The following is a 15,713-nucleotide window of genomic DNA, read 5'->3' on the forward strand; positions in this document are numbered from 1 at the left end:
AGTGAAAGTGAAGCCACTCAGTCGTGTCCGACCCTCAGTGACCCCATGGACTACAGCCTTCCAGGCTCCTCTGTCCATGAGATTTTCCAGGCAAGAGTACTGGAGTGGGGTGCCATTGCCTTCTCACACAAGGAAAGGTTTTCAGGGTTGTAAGGAAAAATCTTCTTCTGCCCTCAAGTAATTTCCTAAGGAAGGTCATCAAACAACTCCAAATAGGGCAGTAGTTCAAGAAACCAATTTCAAGAGGTAAATTTACCTCGCACTGTTTATAAAGAATCACATGAAAAGATAACAACATCACTAAAAATTAGAAAAATCCAAATCAAAACTACAAAAAGGGCTCACCTTGCCTCAGTGAGAATGACCACTGCCACAAACTCTACAAACAATCCATGCTGGAGATGGTCTGGAGAAAAGGGAACCCTCACACACTGCTGCTAGGATTGTTACTTGGGAACAACCACTCTGGAGGACAGGTTCCTGAAAGGATGAAAATGAGGATGAAATCAGAATACTCCCTAACATCATACAAACAAATCAACTCCAAAGAGATTAAAGATTTCCATGCAAGGATACTAAGAAACTCTGGAGGAAAATACAGGCAGAATCCACTTTAACGTAAATCGCTGCAAGTTCTTTTTTCCCACCTCTTAGAATAATGGAAAACAAGACAAAAACAAACAAATGGTATGTAATTAAGCTGAAGAGCTTGAGCACAGCAAAGAAAACCAAACCAAAGAAAAAGATCACTCTCAGAGTGGAAAAAAGATATTTGCAAACAAAGATACCCACAAACTATTCATCTCCAAAATGTACAAACGGCTTGTGCCACTCTATGTCAAAACCAGCAACCCAATAAAAACGGGGCAATGATATAAACACACATTTCTCCGAAGAAAGCATACACATGGCCATAAAGCCCATGAAGCCCATGAGTCAGCGTTGCTAATCACTAGAGAAATGCAAGTTGAAAGTCCAGTGACATTACCTCACACCGCTCAGCAGGGCCATCTCAGAACATCTAAGGCAGTCAATGCTGGAGAGAGTGCAGACAGACGGGAAATCTCCTGCACTGCTGGTGGGGATGGAAATCGAATCATCTACTAGGGAGAACAGCGTGGGGGTTCTTTCCAACGTTAGACATACAGGTACCGAGCACAGATCTGGAGAAAACCACAGTTGTCTAAGACACCTGCAGGCCAATGGTCAGGGCAGCACTAGGTACAACAGCCAAGACGTGGAGGCAGCCTAAGGAAGCAAGGGCCCATGAATGGATACAGCAGACCGGGGACACCGACAGTGCAATGCAAATGGCTCGGCCATTGTAACGCCAGTTCAGGCCACAGGGAAGAAAGCGCAGATGATCACACCCGCTGCAGCAAGTCAGAAGGGAAAGACAAACACCAGATGGTACTGTGTAGAGCCTCAGATATGGCACAAGTGTGTCTGTGAAACAGACAGAGACTCACAGACAGAGAGCACAGACTTGTGGCGGCCAGGGGGGACAGGGTTGAGGGAGGTACGGAGTGGGAGGCTGGGGTTAGCACCTGTCAATGTCTATGCACAGAACGGATAAATAACAAGGCCCCACTGTACAGCACAGGGACCTATATTCAATATCCTGTGAAGAACCATAATAAAAACAACTTGTAAAAAAGGGATATATGCACGTACGTGTGTATGACTGAATTGCTTTGCTGTACCGCAGTAACTAACACAGCACTGTAAATCAGCTCTGTGGTGGCTTAGTCACTCAGTCACATACGACTCTTTGCGACCCCAAGGACTGCAGCCAACCAGGCTCCTGTGTCCATGGGATTCCCCAGGCAAGAGTACTGGAGTGGGTTCCCTTCTCCACGGGATCCTCCCGACCCAGGGATCAAACTTGCGTCTCCTGCGTTGCATACGGATTCTTACCGTCTGAGCCACCAGGGAAGCTCAAATCAACTATAATTCAATCAAAAAAGCATGAGGAAATATCTCCCAGAAGTTTCCATCCAAGAAAACAAAAACATACTGCTTCTCTCTGTGCCGTGGATAAGGCTCTAGGGTTTTTCACAGGACCGGCCAGCAGGCTCATTACTCTCAATCACCTGGGGCAGGAAACAGTGGCTCGTGTGTTCATCTTAAAAATTAAAGTGTGTGTTATATATTTGTTGTTTCCCTCTGTATCCCACACCATCTTAGGTGCAAGGATCACAAGAATGAGGACACACAGACACAACCCGCCAGTCGCAGGGGCCTATTTTGCTGTGTGTCTACTCGGTGCCTATGGGACGGGGTCTCCGGCAGGGGTGCTGGGCTCTGGTCCACACAGGAGCAGCCCGGGCCTCTGGGCTGACCATCCTCACAGTCAGGCATAATCCGTAAGTGATGAGAAACTGAGAACATTACATTCTTTTCCTTACCTCATTTAACTTTCTATTTAAAAACCACTCAAGTATTTTAAAAAGATTTGTTTTTACACTTCAGTGAAAAGTTTGAATTCTTGTTTTGGAAGAAGAGTAAGATATACTTATTCTTGTTGTTCAGTCGCTCCCCCAGTCGTGTCCGACTCCTTGAAACCCCAGGGACTGTAGCCCACCAGGCTCCTCTGTCCAGGGGATTCTCCCGGCAAGAATACTGGAGTGGGTGCCCTCCTTCAGGGGACCTTCCTGACCCAGGGGTTGAGCCTGCATCTCATGCCTCCTTCATTGGCAGGTGGATTCTTTACCACTAGCACCGCCTGGGAAGCCCCAAGATTTACTTACTCAAGTATATACTCTTAAGGTCTACTGAACACAGCTACTACTATAATCATGGTGAAATTGTTTCTCTTAAGCGAGTACACATGATGAAAGGAAGCTCAGCCATATGTCCACACACATCTTTTACCACACTGATGTCAAGCAGGTCTTGATCGCTTGTGTTGGGCAGGCAAGCAGGGAGACTGCAGTCCTGCTCTGTCCCAGGCATCAGGTGGCAGACCCGCAGAGTCCACACATTCTTTACCCAAAAAGTCCAGAAGAAATGAAGCAGGAAATCAAAGAGGGAAGGGACTGAACACTGTTCTCTGGTTAAACACAATATTATTTAAAGCTAAACAGACTTGTTATTCCCTTGGTGCATGCATGCTGAGTCGCTTCAGTCACGTCCAACTCTTTTGTGACCCATGGACTATAGCCCACCAGGCTCCTCTCTCCATGGGATTCTCCAGGCAAGAATACAGGAGTGGGTTGCAATTTCCTCCTCCAGGGGATCCTCGCAACCCAGGGATCGAGCCCAACACTCTCGCATCTCCTGCATCGGCAGGCAGGTTCTTTACCACTAACACTACTGGGAAGCCTCAGTTTTTTCCATTATTACCAGGCTACTGATTAAGTGTTTTCAAGAGGAAAACTGCCGGGAGCCAGTGTGAGGAATCCCGCCCGTGACAAGGTCATGAGGAAGGAAGCTGACATATGCAAGGCGTGCTCAGACTTCAGGGACCCCTCTGGAAATTCCTAAGCATGTACCCCAACAAAAATCTGCCCGCTTTTGTGCTCTGCTTTTCCACTCTTCTGACATTTTCTGGAAAAAGTCAATTTAGGGCTTTAGTCTTCTGCATTTGAAAGAGTATTTCAATCCAAAAACCCCTCCGATGGCTTTCTAGCCTGCCTGCAGGACTCGTACAGCTGCGCATGTGATTGTTTGAGGCCTCCTGACCACAGGAGGCACAGGAAGCTTAAAACATCTTAGGAATGTAGGGGCTTCCGAAGAGTAAAAATCTTTAGAATAGGACTGATTAAAAGTTTTCATTTGTTGAGTCAATACTTGCTGCCAAATTTTCATATCCTTTATTTGTAGATATAGTTGGTATAGAGAAAAACAAGTAGTAGACATTGTGTTAGCAACATTAGATCTTTGAGTTAAGTACCTTCTTTGTTATAACCCACTGTGCCTTTGTTCTATAGAGATGTAACTTTAGCGCTTTAAGGAGATGCAGATTAAAGAAAAACACTTCAGGAGAAACAAAATTAACATTCATTAAGGAAGAGAGCCAAAAAGTGTTAACAAGCCTCTTGGCCAGAAGATAATGTAAATCACCTGAGACCTTTTGTATACAAAATAATATACAGAAAGAGTCTGGGTTGCGAACGCTACATAATTTTGTGTTACCCATTGATCTCCATGTTTTATCAAAAGTATAAAAGGCCTTCTGAACAATAAAGGATGGGACCAGTTTCTCGGACCAGTTTCTCGAACTAGTCTCTCGGCCTGGTTTCTTGGGAACCTGGCTCCCCCCGTGTCTTTCTCTCTCTCTTCTTCTCTCCCTTTCCCTCTCTCTGCTCTTTACTTTAATTTCAGGCTGAATTTCCATCTGGGGCGCAGAGGCTCGCCAGGTCTACTTACTTGCCCTGGCTGTTAAGACCCACGCGAAAGGGAGCTTAAGGCGAGGCACCCTTAGATATCCAAGCGGGCGCCGGCGGCCCAACGTAGATGGTGCAAATTCCTTGTCTGGAATTTTATTGGTCTTCCACGTAAACCAAGCTATTCAGCTTTCTTCCTCCACTTAATCTTCCTACTACACTATAGTTCCTTAATCTAATCTTCTATCAATCAATAAACAAGTCTTTCCACGCCAACGCCATCCACCCTTCGAATTCCCTGGATCCACCGGGGCTGGACCCCGGCAGAAAACGTTTAAGATGAACAGCTAAGGATGGTACTGCTGGGCCAACACTGGGAAGGCCTTCTTCCCGCACCACAGCCGTTCTGGTCTGTGTCATGGGCGCTGTTATCTGTCCTCATCAACTGGTCCCACAGGGCTGCTGCATCCCCACCTGGAAACTGGATGAACACCGTTGACAAAGCAACAGAGTCCGGTGATCTGACAGTCTCAGGCCAAACCCCAGGACCAGCAACCACTCCTTTAAAATGCATTTCATCATTGGTTAATTGCTTTTAAGGCACCGACACACCATTGTAAATCACTGTATTTCATATAAAAAGTTGTTTTAAAAGATGCTTCAGAGCTACAAAAACTGCAAGATTTCTTGTAACAGTGTTAAAATTGGCCTCACTGCCCAGTAGGGCTAGGTTTCCTCTTCAGAACCCAGCAGGGCAGGGAATGGCGGCCTCACCCTCCTCCCTGTGCCCCACCAGCTCTGACTGAGCTCCCCCACCCAGGCCTGAGATGCTAGTGTGAGCGGAGGAGGAGCAGAGCAGTGCCTCACGCCGTCTCCCGGTCTGCACTCTGCCCTCCCCCTACCCACTTCCCTCGCCCCAGACGTGTCCTCTGAGATCAGCAGGGCAGAGAACGTCCCTTGACCACATCACCAGCTCAGGGGACGCCGTCTCCCCCTGTCTGCACTCTGCCCTCCCCCTACCCCCTTCCCTCGTCCCAGACGTGTTCCCTGAGATCAGCAGGGCAGAGAACGTTCCTTGACCACATCACCAGCTCAGGGGGTCCCAGGACCAGGACCCCACTGCTCTGCAGGGAGGGGCATTAGCCTGCCCATAGACATCGCCCCAGAGAAAGTCAGAAGGCAGGTAAGTGTTCTGAGCCACCGTCGGAAATGCAGGCGGTTTCCTGGAAACAATGACATTCTTTCCTGAGAAGTGCCTCACTGCTGGCTGATTTCATATTCGATGACTGAAAGAACCCACCCTTTCCTCTTTGTCGCTCCTAGGCCTCCCACATTCCAATAGAACAGTCTATCCAGAAATAAAAATGAACCTAGGCGGAGCTAACCGCTCCTCTTCCCTCCCTGGTTCTTCCAGAAGGGAGGGAAGGACACTGCCCCTTCTGACTTCCCTCTTAGTCCCCTCTCAGATCCACCTCCTCCTCGTCCCTCTCAGATCCTCCTCCTCCTCGTCCCTCTCCTCTCCTCCTCCTCTTTGTCCTGGGCACAGAGTGTATTCTCTACTTCCTAAGCCTTTACTTCATTTGGCACAGATGGATGCACTTTCCTTATATTCTGTTACTTTTTTCATTTACTCTCTCCTGTCCTCAAAGGCACGCGCAATGCCTGGACTTCCTTGTTGCTCTCATAGTGTACTCAAGGAAGTTCACACATACTGATGAGCCCCGTAGTGCCAATGGTCCTTTTTTAACTATTTCCAAAGTTATTCAGATTTGAAAGCTTAACTAGTGAGGACATCAGTCTTGACCAAAAGACAAACAGCATCAAGAGAAAAAGGGATATTATGGACTAAATTGTATGGATGTGCGAGTTGGACCATAAAGAAAGCTGAGCGCTGAAGAATTGATGCTTTTGAACTGTGGTGTTGGAGAAGACTCTTGAGAGTCCTTTGGACTGCAAGGAGATCCAACCAGTCCATCCTAAAGGAAATCAGTCCTGAATATTCATTGGAAGGACTGATGCTGAAGCTGGAACTCCAATACTTTGGCCACGTAATGCGAAGAGCTGACTCATTGGAAAAGACCCTGATGCTGGGAAAGATTGAAGGCGGGAGGAAAAGGGGAAAACAGAGGATGAGATGGTTGGATAGCATCACCGACTCAATGGACATGAGTTTGAGCAAGCTCTGGGAGTTGGTGATGGACAGGGAAGCTTAGTGTGCTACAGTCCATGGTGTCGCAAAGAGTTGGACACGACTGAGTAACTGAATTGAACTGATGGTCTGTTAGCTTAGCATAATGCCAGAAAATGTAGATGTGTTTTAAGTATTTAATGTCAAATCAAATCCGTGGTGGTTTAGCTGATTCCAAATAAGATACTGTAGGAGCACCATTGCACAGCAAAAGTCTGGAGGAGGATGTGTGTTTCCTCAGTGTTCTTCCCGCCCAAGTTTCCCCCTTGTATTCTAATGTTTAATTCTATCTCAAGATTTTGACATTTATCTTCTGCTCTTGACTACACAGCACGGACGTTCTCAGCCTTACCAGTCTCTGAGAGAGGCAGCTGGCATTCTTTTCTCATGTCAGCCAGCTTAGAAATTGTCAGGAGGAAGGAAACATCGTTCTGAACTCTGCCATTGTGTTCCTCTGCCCCGGTGGCCAAGTCCTCAGGCAGGGCCTTCAGAACTACCTGGGGACACGAAAGAGATGGGTATGGCCAATCAAAGTCCAGGCAGGGGAGACCAGAGTCCGGGGGACACAGGGTCATAAGAATTTTACAAGTCTGGATGGGAATATGTTTCTAAGTGTAAGCTTCATTATTTACAGCAAAGTATTAAACACACACACACACACACTAAAGTTACTTGTGATCTTACCACTCAGGCATACAGGTTATAAAGGTTTTGGCATATGGTATTTCCTTCCTGTGTTTTACATACAAACTGATGTTGTGGGATTTTTGTTTGATTTTTATACTCAACATTACTTCTGGAGCACTTTTCCATGTCACAGGATATTATCTGAAAGGATGAATTTTAGTGGCTATATAATATTTCTATATATGAGGTATGTTCCTGTGGTCATGTATGGATGTGAGAGTTGGACTCTGAAGAAGGCTGAGTGCCGAAGAATTGATGCTTTTGAACTGTGGTGTTGGAGAAGACTCTTGAGAGTCCCTTGGACTGCAAGGAAGTCCAACCAGTCCATTCTGAAGGAGATCAGCCCTGGGATTTCCTTGGAAGGAATGATGCTAAAGCTGAAGCTCCAGTACTTTGGACACCTCAAGCGAAGAGTTGACTCATTGGAAAAGACTCTGATGCTGGGAGGGATTGGGGGCAGGAGGAGAAGGGGACGACCCAGGATGAGATGGCTGGATGGCATCATGGACTCGATGGACATGAGTTTGAGTGAGCTCCAGGAGATGATGATGGACAGGGAGGCCTGGCGTGTTGCTATTCATGGGGTCGCAAAGAGTCGGACACGACTGAGTGACTGAACTGAACTGAACTGAACTGAGAATTCACCTAACCATTTCCTTCTTGTTGACATGTGAGTGGCATTCAATTTTCAATGGTGAATAATTATTCTACATTAGGTTTAATCGTGTCCCTCAATAAATTCTGTCCTGAAATCCTAAGCCCCTTATTAAGAAATGGGGTCAGGGGCAAAGATCTGCCTGCTAGTGTAGGGAACATGGGTTTCATCCCTGTTCAGGAAGATCCCACACGCCAAGGAGCAACTAAGCCTGTGCACCCAACTCCTGAGTGTACACCCTGGACCCTGGGAGCCACAACAACTCAGGCCGCTGCCATGAGAAGCCTGCGCAGCACAACTAGAGAGCAGTTCCCCACTCGCCACAACCAGAGGCAAGCCCACACGGCAAGGGAGACTCAGCACAGCCAGAAACCAATTAACTAATCAATTAAAAAAAACAGAGAGAGGGTCAGAATGTCCCTGGTGGTCTGGCAGTCGGAAGTCCAACTGCTGGTGCAGGGGACATGGGTTCAATCCTGCTGCAGAGCAGCTGAGCCCCGGCGCCCCGCCACCTGTGCCCACGTGCCCCAGAGCCCATGCTCCGCGACAAAGAGTAGCCCCTGCTCTCTGCAACTAGAGAAAGCCTGAGCAGCAGCAAAGACTCAGCTCAGCCAAAAATAAACTAAAATTTTAAAAGGGGAAAGAAAAGAAAGAGGGTCACTGCACATCCAGTTAGCTAAGATGAGGTCGAGTGGGCTTCTAACCTAGTGGCTAGCGCCCCTATAAAGGGGAAAATGTGGACACGTATTCAGGCACATGGGGGCAGAGATGATGGTGATGTGTCCACAAGCCGAGGAAGGCGGAGGGAGGCAGACAGCAGAGCGACCAGTCCTGCCTGGACTCACCTCCAGCGGAGAGAAGGCAGCCCTCAGTGTCTAACCCACCTCGCCTCTGACAGCAGCCTGATGAAGCTAATGCAGTTTACATCACTGTGTTTGTATTTCGATTGTGTCACTACTGTAAATTTCAGGAATACTATATTAACATTTGTAACGGATCTACCTATGTACAATTCTATCAACACAACTGTTCGTTGTAATCTTTGCCAGACTTACAAGAGAACTGTGGTGTCTTGTTAATTTGCATTTTCTACTCAATTATTTTATACTTTATTTCCTTTATCACTTTAGTGTATGGGAAAGCTGTCCCTTTCATTAGATCTATTTTGCATCTGAAGACATACTAAACTGCTATGAATTGTAATTATTTTTCTGCCAAGTCTTCTGCCTTTTTCAGGAGCCATTTTGTCCCTAAATAACAATAATTGTGAAATGAGATAGAACACTTACTGTTCCCATGTGCCAAGCACTGTTCTCAGCCACTGCACACATCCATCCATTCAATCCTCCCAGCAAAGGTTGGCGGATGAAGAAAGTGCTTACGCCACCCGCGTGCTGAGGCTCGGCAGCACGGGGTCCGGTTTCATATCGGTTGGCCCTGCTCCCTGCTCGCTCTGCTCACCTACCCAAGGCATCCACCCTAGTTTTATTTCGTGCCATTTGGCAGTCACTGAAATTTCCATAATGACATTTTCAAATGACCGCTACACTGAACATTCACATCTCGTTTCAGATATAAATGTCCCTGTGGCTATGATTTCTCCATTTTGAATGTGATGTTGTTTGAAATTTATTTCAATGTAACAAAAAACTCCTCTATTATAGTTTGCTAAGAATCTCTGTCAGGAATAAAGTTTGCCATATTTAAATAGGAGCTCAAGCTTAGCCTTGTCTGAGAAGTTCTGGCAAATGCCCAGACCTGGCTGAGGCAGGATGAAGAAGCGATTCTAGTGAGCAACAGCAAAGCTTTTGTCATTATACGAACACAATTTCACTGCAGGTTACAATGGGAAGAGTTCTGATAAAATCACAAGGTTGCGGTATATTTTTTTCTTGCCACTGAATGAAAAAAATCTCTTTTCAAAGTTTTTCACACACTGAAGAGAATATCGTTGCCCAAAACGATTTGCTAACACCACCACCAGAGTCTCCACTATGTTTTCAGAAAATGTCTTTGGGCCTGTTTAAAACAAAGACTGTAATTTTTCAAAACTTTAAAGAAAAAAAAAATCATCATTTTAGAAATATGTTGGATCAGTTCTTAATACCTAAACTTAAAATTTCAAGGTAAAAAGGATTTGAAGTCACTTTTCAGATGTTTGGTGAATTTTAAATAAATAAAATTAATTACAAATAAATTATATTACTTTGTAATACAACAAGGCTGTTTATTGTCACCCTTGTAGTATAATCTGTACTTCTATGCAGAGTACACCATGAAAAGGTCAGGTTGGATGAAAGACAAGCTGGAATCAAGACTTCCAGGAGAAATATCAACAGCCTCAGACATGGAGATGACACCACCCTAATGGCAGGAAGAGAGGAGGAACTAAAGAGCCTCTTGAGGAGGGTGAAAGAGGACAGTGAAGAAGTTGACCTAAAACTCAACATTGAAAAAACTAAGATCATGGCATCCAGTCCTATCACTTCATGGCAAATAGATGGGGAAACAATGGAAACAGTGACATATTTTATTTTCTTGGGCTCCAAAACCACTGGGGATGGTGATTGCAACCATGAGATTAAAAGATGCTTGCTACTTGGAAGAAAACCGATGACAAACTTAGACAGTGTATTAAAAAACAGAGACATCACTTTGCTGACAAAGGTCTGTATAAAGCTAAGATTTTTCCGGCAGTCAGGTATGGATGTGAGTGTTGGACCATAAAGAAGGCTGAGCACAGAAGAACTGATGCTTTTGAACTGTGGTGTTGCAGAAGACTCTTGGGAGTCCCTTGGACTGCAAGGAGATCCAACCACTCAGTCCTAAAGGAAATCAACCCTGAATGTTCATTGGAAGGACTGATCTTGAAGCTGAAGCTCCAATACTTTGGCCACCTGATGCCAAGAGCTGACTCACCAGAAAAGACCCTGATACTAGGAAAGATTGAGGGCAGGTGGAGAAGGGGACAACAGAGGATGAGATGGTTGGATGCATCACTGACTCTATGGACTCCGGGAGCTGGTGATGGACAGGGAGGCCTGGCGTGCTGCCATTCACGGGGTCACAAAGAGTCGGACACGACTGAGTGACTGAACTGACTGATGACTGTATATTTGTGTGGCGTGTGGTGTCGATGTGGTGTGCATGAGAGCATGTGGGTTGTATGTGTGTATGCTGTGTGTGTGTGGTATGATGGTGTGCTTATGCTGTATGGGGGGTGTGCATACACAAGCACAGTTTAATGAGAAGGAGTGTGGGAAAGGCACCTCTGGTCACCTTTGATGTCGGCTGGAACACACAACTTGTAAAATAAACCTTTCACCAGCAAGCTCACTAAAACAAACTTGGAGGGTTCGTGGTAGTGTAAATGGGACACAAGCCCAGAATATCCAATGGGAACACACTCTTGATCCAGGAATCCCTGGAAACCAGTTCCAACAAGCTAACCTCTGTCTCCAGACCTCAGAAATATCCAACAAATAAATCATTAACAAAGCAAATTTCGGTACAATAGAGGCAAAAACTAACAGAAACTTAGATTTGGTAAAAATAGTATAAATCTTACCTCTGTGACCAAGAATTGTAAAGAATATATAAAATAAAATTTCAACATGCACTCGATATTTGGTTGCTTGAAGGACATCAGTGAACGCTGGAGAACTGACAGTGCCTACACAGATGCAGATCAAAACACAAAGTTAGACATGGGGCGAACTCTGTACTGTCTTCAGATGCAACGCCCATGGGACCATTAGACGCTATTATTATAAAACATGGTAGCCCACATATGTATGTACCATGTATAAGGTATGATGAATTTCTACACTTTAAATTAGGCATTCCATATTGCTCTTAAATTTATTAAAATGTACCATACTTATTATAATAAATTATTATTAAAATTACATTTATTAAATATATTATTAAACTATATTTATTATAAATATTACATACTTTTTGTATTATATATATGTAATAAGGTATAAAAATATAGAACCAAGAATTATAAACATTTCGATATCATGTACATTTTTAAACCATTAACTACTTCTTTGAAATTTGACTTTTAAAATATTTCAGACAAGATATATTTACAGAAAAAATAATGTCTCTTGTCTAATATATGTAGATCCCAGGAGTAATTACAGCAGTAAAGTCGAGGGCTAAATTTTCCATATGTTTGGAAGCATGGAGGTTGTAAGATTGCTTTTGTGAGGAATAAGGGTTCTGTGGCACTCCCATGTTCTTGCCTGGAGAATCCCGGGGACAGGGGGAGCCTGGTGGGCTGCCGTCTATGGGATCGCACAGAGTCGGACACGACCGAAGCAACTCCGCAGCAGCAGCACCAGGGTTCTGTGGAGTAGAATCAAACGTCACTGTGGGTTTACTTGAGGCACACTGTCATTTTATTCCCTGCAGCCTAGGGAGCTCAGGCAATATCACACAATAGAGGGGAACGGTTCTGTTTACTGAGTTGAGTCAGATCCTCTGAAACGTGTGTTAATACCTTGGCACTGGCATCTTCCTTGTCATCTGCCTTGGCACCTAACAGCATGCGTCTGAGGACCACAGAAAGGCTTAGAGGAAACTGGTCATTCAGTTCAGGCACATTTGATCTCAGAGGCCGTTCTGTCTTGGGTAATGGGATGTTGCAGAAGAACACGCTTCCTGTGAGGTCCTCCGCATGTCTGCCTGCATGGCCGGACGTCTAGAGAGAGCATACACAGCTCATCAGCAGGCTCATTCCTGTCTCCATCAATGGTCACACCCACCTAGATCGAATCCTGTCTCCATCAACGTCACACTTACCTAGACTATATGGAATGTTAAACTTTCAAAAATCCTGAAAGCATCCTGTCTTGGCATAATTAATTTTAGCAAATTTCAAAGTATTGTCTGATTTCACAAAATCACTATTAAAATGTGTTTACTTCTTCAGTAACATCTGTGTTACAGGTCATGGCTTTTAAGCAGGAGAAATTTCTGTCTTATTTCCATATATTTCCTGAAACTAGTCTTAACTGAGAACATTTATGACCCTTCATATCATTTTTGTTCAGTTCAATAATATTTACCAAAACAAGAATATTCCTAAGAAAATGAATCTATTTAATCAATGACTAGAAAACATCTTTAAAAATAGTCATATGCATCAGATGTCATATATCTAGAATCTATTTTCAGTATTTTATAGTCCCCAAATGTCTCAGAATAAGCATGGTGTATCTCAGCTCACTGAATGGGTGTTGCAGAATCTCATGTATACAAATGTAACAAAAGGCATCAGTACCTGTTGGAAGTTTAAGGCACCCCCCCAAAAAAAAGAATCTTCCGTAAAAACAACAGATTTACATGGCATGGCATATTAACTCCCAAAGCAAGAGTTGACATAGCTGACACCATCTGTGAAATGAGGATAAAACAAAACAAAAAACAAATAGAAAAATAAATTTAACATAGAAAACACAGCTGTATAGGAAGGCATTGAATATTGACTGAATTAGACTCTCTGAAATCATTTTTGTTATATAAAAGTCCAGAGAGTAGCCAATGTAATCAAAACTGCAAACTTTACGTTTTCATTTGAAATAGTTATGTCTTACAGGGATTTCCTTTCTTTTCAATGTTTTTCCTTAATATTACAATTATCTATCACTTTTAGTTTACAAAAAGATATGAAACCAAAGCCACTCAGTAAGCATTCAATTTTTGCATAAATAGAAGCAATAGGTTATAAAAGGAGTATTGATTTTACATTAAAAGATTTCTAGGTCTATGTCCAACGCAGGATACAGGATGCTTGGGGCTGGTGCTCGGTGACGACCCAGAGAGATGTTATGGGGAGGGAGGTGGGAGGGGGGTTCATGTTTGGGAACACATGTACACCCGTGGTGGATTCATGTCAATGTATGGCAAAACCAATACAGTATTGTAAAGTAAAATAAAGTAAAAATAAAAATTAAAAAAAAAAACAAAAAACGATTTCTAGGGCTTCCCTGGTGGCTCATTGGTAATGAATCCACCTGCGAATGCAGGAGACACAGGTTTGATCCCTGATCCAGGAAGATCCCACATGCTGTGGAGCAAGTAAGCCTGGGTGCCACAGCTACTGCGCCCACACAGCCTAGAGCCCGTGCTCACAACAGGAGAAGCCCGCATGCTGCAGCTGGGCAGAAGCCCGAGCAGCAACAGAGACCCCGCACAGCCAAAGCAAAAATGAAGAAGTAAGATTCCCGAGGCAAGCAAAGAGTAGGAGATAAAATCCGAGGCACAGCAGGGGTCAGGTCGCATCGAGCATGAAGAGCACTACTCTGAGGAGCTTAGACTGTAAAAGAAGCAGAGTAGACGAGTTTATGCATGTTTCCACTCTTGCTTTGGCTGCTCTGAACTACTCTTAGGAAGTGGGTGAGTGGAAGCTGAATAATCTGAAGGAGGTTTTTAGACGATTCCAGGTAAGATGTGATGGCATCAGAAGAGATAAGATATAGGGAAAAGGATATTTCCTGAGGCTTTTGCTTTCCTACCTCTATTTGAAAATACTATTTTGACTCACATTTTTTAGAAGAAACTGAAGCCACCAGTTGGACTCTGCCATATGCCTACCTTGCTCCGGACTTAACAAAGGTTGTTCACGCCCTCTCTTGTCTCTCTTCCCGTCACTGTGGCGATACATTTTCCTCGAAGCACAAGCTGACCTGCACCACCTCTGTCTGCCTGTGTAGGGTTTTATTGATCAACTCTGTATTTTCCTGTTCCCATTATGGTTTCTTCTTTATACATCTTGACTTGTGATATCATGTAAAAACACTAAATTACTATACCTTCCTAATGGTGGTACCATCCATCCCTGAAGTAATGATTTTACCTTAAAGTATATTTTATTTCATATAAGCATCAGCTTATTTTGGTTATTACTGAATCAGCTTTCTTTTGGTTATTATTGCACTTTTCCCTTTCAATTCTTTTCCGCTTATGTTTTAATGCGTACCGTATAATCAATATCTGCTTGGGTATTTTGGTAACCAAGTTCAAAATATTGTCCTGTTAATTAGAATTATACACATCCAATATATTTAACATAATTGTCCTATTTGATGATATACCTACCAGTTAATACTGTGCCTTTTATTTGTCCAGTGTTTTGAACCACTTTGTCTGCTTTGCTGATTACTTTTCATTGATTCAGCTGTTTCTGCTGCCAGCTGCTTTTCCTCTTGGGTTTGGAAGTTACACTCTCAAATTCTGTTCTTTCAGTGGGCTCTGACAAATGTACACAATCCATAGTAGTAAAATTCTAAAACTGATCAGTAATTTTACCCTTCCTTTGGGCATTACCTCCAACAACGCCCACTTCTGATACATACACTATTGGGACACGTTTTCCCTCTTTTTCATTTGTGGGTTCCAGCGTCCTCCCACTGATGGCTGTTCAACAGCTGTCTGATTCTGGTGCTCTCGCAGGAGGAAATAAGCACACGTCCTTCTGCTCTGCCATCTTGAACAGGAAGCCTCTCTTTTTTGTGTGTGTGCTCTTTTAAAACTTTTATTCAGATATTAATAATTTTAATCTACCCACATTAAGCATTGTCTAGAGTCATTCTTTTATGCAATTTTGACCACACTGTAGGAAAATGAAAGCTGTAACAAAGGCACCACAATGATGTAAGATGTGAGTAATGCAGGGAGCTGGGGGGTGTGGTGGGTGGCAAATAGGAAACTCTCTGAGCTACACTCACAGCTCTACTTTTTAACCAAAATACTCAACATCAGTCACACCAAATAGATCCGTCCTGGAGGGAAAAATAGCAATATAATTCTATAGCCTTAATAATACTTTTGCCTTCTGAAACAG

General features: G+C 43.9%; 1 pseudogene; it reads right to left on the minus strand.

Moving 5' to 3' along the window:
* Positions 1-1,183: 1,183 nt before the first annotated feature.
* The window catches only part of LOC138081230 (probable ATP-dependent RNA helicase DDX60), a 90,022-nt pseudogene continuing 75,492 nt past the window's right edge, over positions 1,184-15,713 (minus strand).

Source organism: Capricornis sumatraensis, chromosome 6 (assembly GCF_032405125.1).
Source record: "Capricornis sumatraensis isolate serow.1 chromosome 6, serow.2, whole genome shotgun sequence".
In the NCBI taxonomy this organism is placed as follows: domain Eukaryota; kingdom Metazoa; phylum Chordata; class Mammalia; order Artiodactyla; family Bovidae; genus Capricornis; species Capricornis sumatraensis.